This window comes from Nothobranchius furzeri, chromosome 6 (genome assembly GCF_043380555.1).
Source record: "Nothobranchius furzeri strain GRZ-AD chromosome 6, NfurGRZ-RIMD1, whole genome shotgun sequence".
Lineage (NCBI taxonomy): Eukaryota > Metazoa > Chordata > Actinopteri > Cyprinodontiformes > Nothobranchiidae > Nothobranchius > Nothobranchius furzeri.
The window spans coordinates 25,654,035-25,663,492 of NC_091746.1; positions in this window are offsets into that span (position 1 = coordinate 25,654,035).

Below are 9,458 nucleotides of genomic sequence, written 5' to 3' on the forward strand. Positions count from 1 at the left end.
TTCAGCATTCTACATTTAGTTAAAATACTTGATAAAATAAATGATTCACAAGAAACTGTTTTATGCTTTTCTTGTTATTAGTTATAATTTAGCAAAATTCTGACTGACCCTAATAATAAAGACCTCATCTAGGAGATAACTGGTTATTTTGGTAGGTGTGTAAGGGCTTTAAGTCTGGTTTATGCTCGACGCATTCACTTTCCGCTTGGTAATGCGGCTCGCGGATGGAACGTGCTTCACAACTCGCAGCGTTTATGGTTCATGCGGCTTGTTTCTGCGGTGAGCCAATATTCTCCCAAACTGTAGGGGGCAGCATGGAGCTCTACGGCATGCATCCAACACTACACCATAGTAGAAGTAAACATTACTGTTTACAACATGGTATTCCAGCATTTTTTACAGCGTTCTCGTCTTTTCCGACAGTGCGAGCTATTTCTCTCCAAGAATTATTAACAACATGTTGATCACGGTGATCTCAGAGCTGAATCATACAAATGTCTGTATTGTAATAAAAGTAGCCGTGGGCAGCACGGGCAGAATATCTTGCCCTCCAGTCAGAACCTGAACACACCACCAATAGGCACTGATTTATAAAAGGATATACTTTATTATACAATCTACTAAAACACACAAATCAACCCCAATCATAAAACCTATACTAAAATACTGTGGCCAAAGTCTCCACTCCTAAAATCACAGTCCGGCATAAGACACACAAGCAGCGGTACTTAGCTGTCACGGATGGTGTGACCCCCCTCCCCGGGGTCTGAGCTTCCAGCACCGTCCAACGCCCCGGGATGTAGCTTGCGAGGACGGCGGGTAAATCCACAAGTAAATCCACTGCCAGAGTCCGTAGCGGCAGATGTCGGCGTGGTCTTGGCACCACCTAAGCCCAGCCCTAGCTGTCTAAAGAAGGCGACCAGCCTTCCCTCCTGACGCTGGAACTCTAACCACCTGTTTAGCTATCTTCGTCGCCGGCAGCCCTAACCAGCTGCGAACGACCCCACCCCCCAAAGTCCAATGCCACAATGACAGGTCGACCACGCACACCTCTCAGTAGGTCTGTCACCCTTTTATCCTCCCTGGCCTCGTTATCCATAACGAGGACCAGCTGGTGTCCAATCACCACACCCTCGGAGCTCGGCAGCGCCCGTCTTCTGTTCATCACACTCTCCCCCTCTTTGTCCTGAAGGACTCGCCCTCGAGTCCTAGATTTCCACCTGATAATCCTTATACCAAGCAGGGGGCTTCCTCTGACGAACCACGCGTTGCTCCACAGCTCTAGGTTCCTCGACCGTCCCAGGGATACGTCCTCCCGATCCTCCTCCAACCACACCCCCTCGAGCAGCCTCTCCATGCAATGGGGCGGGGTTGTTTGAATCACCGGAGCCCTTCGTCTCCGAAGACCGTTGAGCGCTCCTGCCGATGTCCTCCCAGGTGGCATCTGGCTGATGAACCACCCGCTGTTCCGCAGCTCCACGTCTATCGATCTCCCCAGGGGGACGTCCTTCCGGTCCTCCTGCAACAGCACCTCCTCGAGCAGCCTCTCCACGTGATGGGGCCGGGTCACTTGCGCCGCCAGACCTGCTCGTCTCTGCAGACCAATGATGAATCCTGCTGGTGTCCTCCCAGGTAGCATCCTGCTGACGCAGACTCTGCCTCGCTCGCTCTCGGGACCCCACAGCCAGCGGTGCTTCGACTGCTGAAAGAGAAGTGCACAGCTTAAGTCGGTTGAAATGAATCACCTTCTCAGGACCCCCCTCAACGGGTATAAGCCTGTACAGCACATCTGTTAGTCGCTCCAGGACCCTAAACGGTCCTTTATATCGTCTCTGCAGCTTGGGACACACCCCTCGCCTCCTCAGCTTATTTCGCACCCACACCAATTCACCTTCCGAGTAGAACTGGTAGGTGGCCCTAAAATCATAGGCCCTCTTTTGTTGCGCCGCGGCTCTGCTCTGATGACGTTTCACTGCCTCTACCACCGAAGTTAAGGTTTCCTGCAAACCTGTCACATACTCATCTACCGAGGCAAAGAGTTCTCCCTGATCCAGGCCCAGCATAACGTCAACAGGCAGTACGATCTCCCGCCCAAACAGAACCTTATAAGGGGTGACAGATGTGCTAGCATGAACACTACTTCTATAAGCCAACATTACATATGGCAGCAAGGTGTCCCAGTTAAGCTGGATGTCTTCCACAAAGAAGGTCAACATAGTCAGCAACGTTCGATTAAACCTCTCCACTAATCCGTCTGACTGGGGGTGATAGGGGGTTGTCCTCGTTTTGTGGATCTGCAAAAGTTCACATAGCTCTCGGAACAGTTTTGACTCGAAATTCCTCCCCTGGTCGGAATGGAGGCTCCGCGGTACCCCAAACCGACACACCCATTCCTCGGTCAGCACCCTCGCAATTGTTTTAGCCTCTTGATTAGGGAGTGGGAAGGCTTCTGTCCATTTAGAGAAATAGTCACCTACTACCATGATGTATTTATTTCTCAGTCCAGTTTCGGGAAGTGGACCCAAAATATCCACGGCAATGCGCTCGAAGGGCCTAGAGGTCAGTGACTGCTCCAAGGGTGCACGTGGCGTTCCTCCATGCATTTTAACAGAGCCACAGTCCGCACACTCACGAACCCAAGCCCTTACGTCCTTAAACCAATCGGGCCAATAAAAACGGTCTTTTATCTTGCCCTGCAGTTTTTGAACCCCCAGATGGCCTCCTGTGGGGGCATTATGCAACTGCTTCAGGACCCCTGGCACCAAAGCCCGAGGCAAAACAACCTGGATCACCTGCGCAGCATCAGAATTCGCTGGTGCTACCCGCACCAACTGGGAACCCCGAATTTCGAGTTGATCCCACACAGGTGCAAATGGTTTTAGTTCTGGGTCATCGGGGCCTATACTCTCTACACCCTGTTTGGCATCCCTGATTCGCTTCAGCACTGGATCATCTAGCTGCGCCTGGCTGAGTTCGTTCATCTCTGAAGTCCGGCCAGCTCCTGAGCCTCCCTCTTGAAGCGAGCACACCCTCGACTCAGCTCCCAAGGGCTGCGCTCCCTGGTCAGCTGATAAGTTTTCTGGTTTCCAATTTGGCAGTCTGGAAAGGGCATCCGCGTTACTATGCAGTCTACCTGGCCGATGAATGATTTTGTATTGGAAATTGGCCAGCTGCTCTACCCATCTAGCCAGTTGTCCCTCCAAACCCTGGAAGTTATGCAGCCATCGTAGAGAGTTGTGGTCTGTCCTTAGCACAAATTCTTTACCCAACAAATAATGTTTGAAGTGCTTAGTAAATGTAACCAGACTCAAGAGCTCCTTCTTTGTCGTGGCATATTTGCGTTCCTGCCTTGTAAGAGCCCTACTAGCATAAGCTATAACCTGCTCTGTTTCCCCTTCAACCTGTGATAATACAGCCCCAATCCCCACCTCGCTAGCGTCTGTATCTAAAATAAATGATTTCTTGGGGTCGGGGTAGGTCAATACAGGAGCAGTTATTAAACAGGTTTTAAGTTTCTCAAAGGACTCCTGACACTCTTCACTCCACTGAAAGCGTTTTCCTCTTTCTTGTAACCGGTGCAATGGGCGAGCAATGTCCGCAAAGCCTTTCACGAACCGTCTATAATAAGACGCCAGGCCCAAAAAGCTCTGGACCTCCGTCTGATTAGCTGGGATGGGCCACTCTCTTACTGCCTCTATTTTAGCTGGATCTGGTTTAACACCTTCAGCAGAAATCACGTGACCTAGATAATGGACCTGTGTAGAAAAAAGGTCACACTTAGAAGGCTTTACTTTTAGATTAGACTGCCTCAACTTCTCCAAAACCGTGCCCAGACGTGCTAGGTGCTCCTGGAAATCACGCCCGAACACGATAATGTCATCCAGGTAAACTAGACAAACAGTCCACTGCAAATCAGCCAGAATCAGGTCCATAAGGCGCTGAAATGTACCAGGGGCGTTACACAGCCCAAAACTGAGCACATTAAATTCAAACAATCCCTGGCGAGTGATAAAAGCAGTCTTGTGCCGGTCCCTAGGGTCTACTTCTACCTGCCAATAACCACTAGCCAAGTCTAAGGTTGAAAACCATTTGGCATGCTGCACCAAGCTGTCCAAAGCATCATCGATTCGGGGCAGAGGATAAGCGTCTTTTCTAGTGATCTCATTCAGTTTCCTATAGTCCACACAAAACCTATATCCACCCCCTTTCTTTTTAACCAGAACCACTGGGGCAGCCCACGGACTACATGAGGGGCGAATAATGTCATTTGCCAACATGTCTCTCAAATTATCTGTCACTTCCTGTTGTAAATGAAGTGGAATCCTTCGGGGGTGCATTTTTATGGGTGCAGCCTCCCCAGTGTCAATTTCATGCGAGATGATCTGTGTTCTTCCTAAGTCTGTTTCCCCTTGACTAAATAGAGACAGATTTTGTAGGAGCAGCTGTCTAACTGCTGCAACTTCCGCAGGGGCGAATCCTTTCTCACCAACTTTAAACTGGGTCATCAAAGATTCTACGGTCCAAGGCTGAGAGCCTTGCTCCTTATTCACCCGATCTGTCCGCTCGTCTTCCACCTCAACATCAGTGAAAAGCGTGCCCACTCTCATGCCGCCTTTTAACATTAGTGGGTCATCGCTCACATTTATCACCCGCACTGGGAGTTGGCCCTGGTCAACCTTGCAAATAACTCTCGCCACAAGCAAGTCACAGCGCTTAGAAAGGTGTTCAGACGGCTCTAGCAACCCCTGGGCATAATTACCCCAGCTGTCCTTAATTTGTCCTGGTATTATAGCTTCGCTCCGCGGCGGAACTACGGTATCCGTTTGCACCACTACGACCTGTGGGTTTAAAGAAGGTTCCAAGTCGAGCAGTGGGAACACTCTGCCCATGATCTTACACGTTTTGGTGCCCAGATCGACCACCATGCCATGTTTGGACAGAAAATCAAATCCTAATAACACCTCATCTGAGGGGATGTCTGATACCAAGAATTCCGCCACGAAAGCCAGGGGGCCCAGCTGACACGTTGTTTGCCAACATCCCATAATGCACATTCCTCCCCCATTCGCAGCTGTAACATTACCCTCGTATGGAGTTAGTTCACCCACCCCTCGAGTGAAGGACAACCACAGCTTTCGCGAAATCACAGAACGGGAGGCTCCTGTATCTACCAGAACCCGGCAGTCACACCCACCTATCCTGGCTTTCAAGTACCCAGCATTTCCTCTTCTTACAGGGGTCTCAACAACAGAGAGGGGGGCGGGCATTTGACCCACTGTACACGCCCCCTCTAGTTTCCCTGCACGTAAGGGCAGTCCCGACGTAAATGCCGGTTACAGCCACACTCCCAGCAGCCTCCCAACCTCCCATTTCCCTTTTTCCGGGAATATTCTTGCCTAGGCTGCGAGTTCGTATTCTGAGTGTCATGGTGGGGACCCGATGCAACAGGTACAGAAAGTGTGTGCACCACATTCTGGAGGGATTTCACCTCCTGCCTCAAGCTCTCAACCACCCCCACTAGCGAAGCAATGCGTCCATCATCAACATCTTTCTCGGTTATCCCTCTCACTCTTGTGTCAGATACTGAGCTGGTCTCCAAACCCTTAATGAGCTCAAGCTCCGCCGCTAGGTTGATGGCCTCCTCAAGTGACACGGGTTTGGCACTCCGTAAACACACTCTCATGTCCCCGTTCCCCACATGAGCTATGAACTGATCTTTAGCCAACAAATCTTGTGTGTTGGGATCCGCTGTCGGGTAAGCTTTAACAGCAGATCGTCGTAATGCCATCCCAAATTCTCGGACACTTTCATTATGCCATCTACGTCGAGCGGAGAAAACAGCTCTATTCCAGTCGGCGCTGTCGCACGGATCCAAACACTTGCCCATTTGCTCCTTCAACATGGCATAATTTGCTTTAACACTCCCTGACAAGCCATTATAAAACTCTCGAGCTTTGTCAGACAACAGGAGACACAAAAACTTCAACTTAAGGGGCTCATCCCAGTTATTTATATCGGCTGCCATTTCAAATTGTTCAACCCAGTCTGTCCATTCCCGGCCAACACCGGAAAAGCTCTCCGGCATAAAAATCGGCCGAGCTGCTGTGCTTACGGGCTGATTTTCAGCTAGTCCTGACGGAGGAGGTGTGTTATTTCCAGGTTCTGACATTTTGGATTGCTAAATCCCACTTCTGACACCAGTGTAATAAAAGTAGCCGTGGGCAGCACGGGCAGAATATCTTGCCCTCCAGTCAGAACCTGAACACACCACCAATAGGCACTGATTTATAAAAGGATATACTTTATTATACAATCTACTAAAACACACAAATCAACCCCAATCATAAAACCTATACTAAAATACTGTGGCCAAAGTCTCCACTCCTAAAATCACAGTCCGGCATAAGACACACAAGCAGCGGTACTTAGCTGTCACGGATGGTGAGACCCCCCCTCCCCGGGGTCTGAGCTTCCAGCACCGTCCAACGCCCCGGGATGTAGCTTGCGAGGACGGCGGGTAAATCCACAAGTAAATCCACTGCCAGAGTCCGTAGCGGCAGATGTCGGCGTGGTCTTGGCACCACCTAAGCCCAGCCCTAGCTGTCTAAAGAAGGCGACCAGCCTTCCCTCCTGACGCTGGAACTCTAACCACCTGTTTAGCTATCTTCGTCGCCGGCAGCCCTAACCAGCTGCGAACGACCCCACCCCCCAAAGTCCGATGCCACAATGACAGGTCGACCACGCACACCTCTCAGTAGGTCTGTCACCCTTTTATCCTCCCTGGCCTCGTTATCCATAACGAGGACCAGCTGGTGTCCAATCACCACACCCTCGGAGCTCGGCAGCTCCCGTCTTCTGTTCATCACAGTATTTACGAACCTCTGCCATACTAGTTCTTGCCAGTCCGCCATGTTTTTCCGCGTCCAACCGTCCGCGTGGTTAGAAAATTTCCTAGGTGCGCAGTGCGGAAAGTTTGGGCCGTGCGGAGGCGCGGTGGAGAGGCGTGGTTGTTAAAATGATGCAATTTTGCCGCGCGGAGCCGTGCGGGCCTCGCGGACGCGTCAAGCATAAACCAAGCTTAAGGGAGGAACCAGCTGAGGAGGCATTATATGCATGCTGAACCACATCACTGTGTCTGCATTAGCTGCAGAAAGTAAAAGGACTAGAGCCCTGCACCGGCCTAAAATCTGAGCCCGTGTCCGGCCCAGCCCAAGGGGGTGGAGCCCCAGCCCGACCCGGTCCGAGAAGGTTTTCCGGATTCTCTGGCCCGACCCGAGCCCGACTTTTTTTTTTAACCTTTCATAATGTTTTAGCATGATAGAATGCTCCGCATTCTAATTTTCTGTGGGAAGCATTCTGCAGTAAAAAATAAATAAATAAATAAATAAATAAAAGAAAAAAGAAAGAAAATCAGCATCAATGCAGCTTTTTTTTCTAACAGCATATTTTTCGAGCGGCAGATGAAATTTACGAACACTATATTAATTGGATGCATTTGTAAATTTAATCTGCTCTGAAAATGCGCTCTGCCGTTTGAAAAACCCCAGCAATGAATGCTGGTTTAGATTTAGAAATTAGCTATAAGTTTGACATCAATTACACGCGACACATAAGTTTTACACGTTTAATTTTAAACTTCATGATAAACAGAAAGCTGAAAAAATAAAAGGAAAGAAGTAATTTTATCCAAAAAGAAAAAAATTCTTCAAAACCACAATCGGATAATTTCCCAAATCATTAGCTGATCGCTACCGGTGTGTTAACCATAGGGAGTCTTAAGTCACGCCCGTCTACTTCCGGACCACGGTCCCGGAAGAAGGAAAAAGTGAATGCACGTCAACGGGGCTATAAAAGCTATTTTCTAATCCCGTTTGGTGTGTGCCGTGGATTTCACATATGACGTCCGTGATGTTTAAAGACGTGTTCTGATGCCAAGAACGCGCTTAATTTTGAATGGGGCCAAAGTTATTTTAGGTTTTGTGTGAAAATAAGTCCAGGACTACAAATGCGCACCACTAAATTGACGTCATTGATCCAGACACGTAGAAGAGCAGTAGATAAATGTCAGTAAAAGTTTAGCAAGCCTCAAATCCTTCCTTCAGGAGGAAAGAACCGCCATAAATCTGGTCACGCGGTATAGCAGCTACGCTAGGGGAGAGGAGATTCTGTGGTGACGTCATACATACGACGTAAGAATTTTTGCAAGCTGATAAATCTCAAAGTACGTGACAGGCGTAGTCGAAACACGTCATTATTTTTCCTTAAAAACTGAAGTAAAACGTGTGATCCGGGGCGTAAGGCCAGGTGGATTAGACGATAACTTTTAGCCCCGTTCAGAGACCCATGAGCCGACCAGAAAGGGAGGAGACTCGGGCTGATACAGTTGCTATGGTTACACAGTTTCCTGATGAGTGTGCTTATCAGTCATTCAAACAAACAGTATTTAGCTGATATCATAGTAACTGATTTAATATTAAAATACTGTTTACATGTGACTTATTAAAATTAATTTGACCTTAAACAGCTGTGAGAAATCCAAATGAGATAAACAGCTCAACATTAATCATCTATTATGCTGTGTTAAATTTTTAAAATCTCCAAGTTTTGGCTCACTTTGTATTTTAAAGCCCACTAATGGATTTTATTGGTGTTTTGCTTGTATATAATAATATAATACATAATCCTAACAACAGCTTTTTAAGTTTTGAGACAAGTCATCAAGAAAAGACCCAGATTTTATTCTACAATCTTCTAGATTTTTCTTTATTAGAGAAAAATTATGTTGCAGATTGTCAGAGAAGAGCACCTTAGGGACTAATGAGAGGCTAGGTCATCATCGTGCTTTTTTATGTATTGAAAAGAAAACCCTAAATAAGTAACTTATCTATGATGATTAAACGTTTCAGGGGACAGTTCATCCCCCGATAATTAAAGTGAAGGCTTTAAAAAACGGGCTGAGCCAGGATCAGCATCAGAACGCCTTAGACCGGCGAGCCAGCTGGGCTGTTATCTTGTTTTTCCTCGCTTTTAAAATCTTTGATGCCAAATATGTAAATAAATTGTCTCGCTGGTGTAAAACATTCCATCAGTCTGAATCTCATAATCCTTTTGATGTTGATGATAACTTTAGAGTATATTTATTTATTTATAAGGTCTTAACACGTCTCGTTCTCCCGCCTGCTTTATTTACACAGACGGAGCCGAGGCCCGATGGGTCCCCGGCTAACAGAACGTTGTAGGAGCTAAGTGAGAGGAATGAAAGCTATGCCCTTTTAATCGAATTAGCTACGGGACAAACAACAAGAGCCTGAAGCGTGATGACAGCTGTACCAACATGGCGGCACCCCCCCCCCCCCCCCCAACACCCAGCCTCAGAGGGCAGAGAAAGTGTCGGAGACCGGGACCTCAAAGGCTATTTTGAAAATTGAACCCATCTCTCTCTCTCTCTCTCTCTCTCT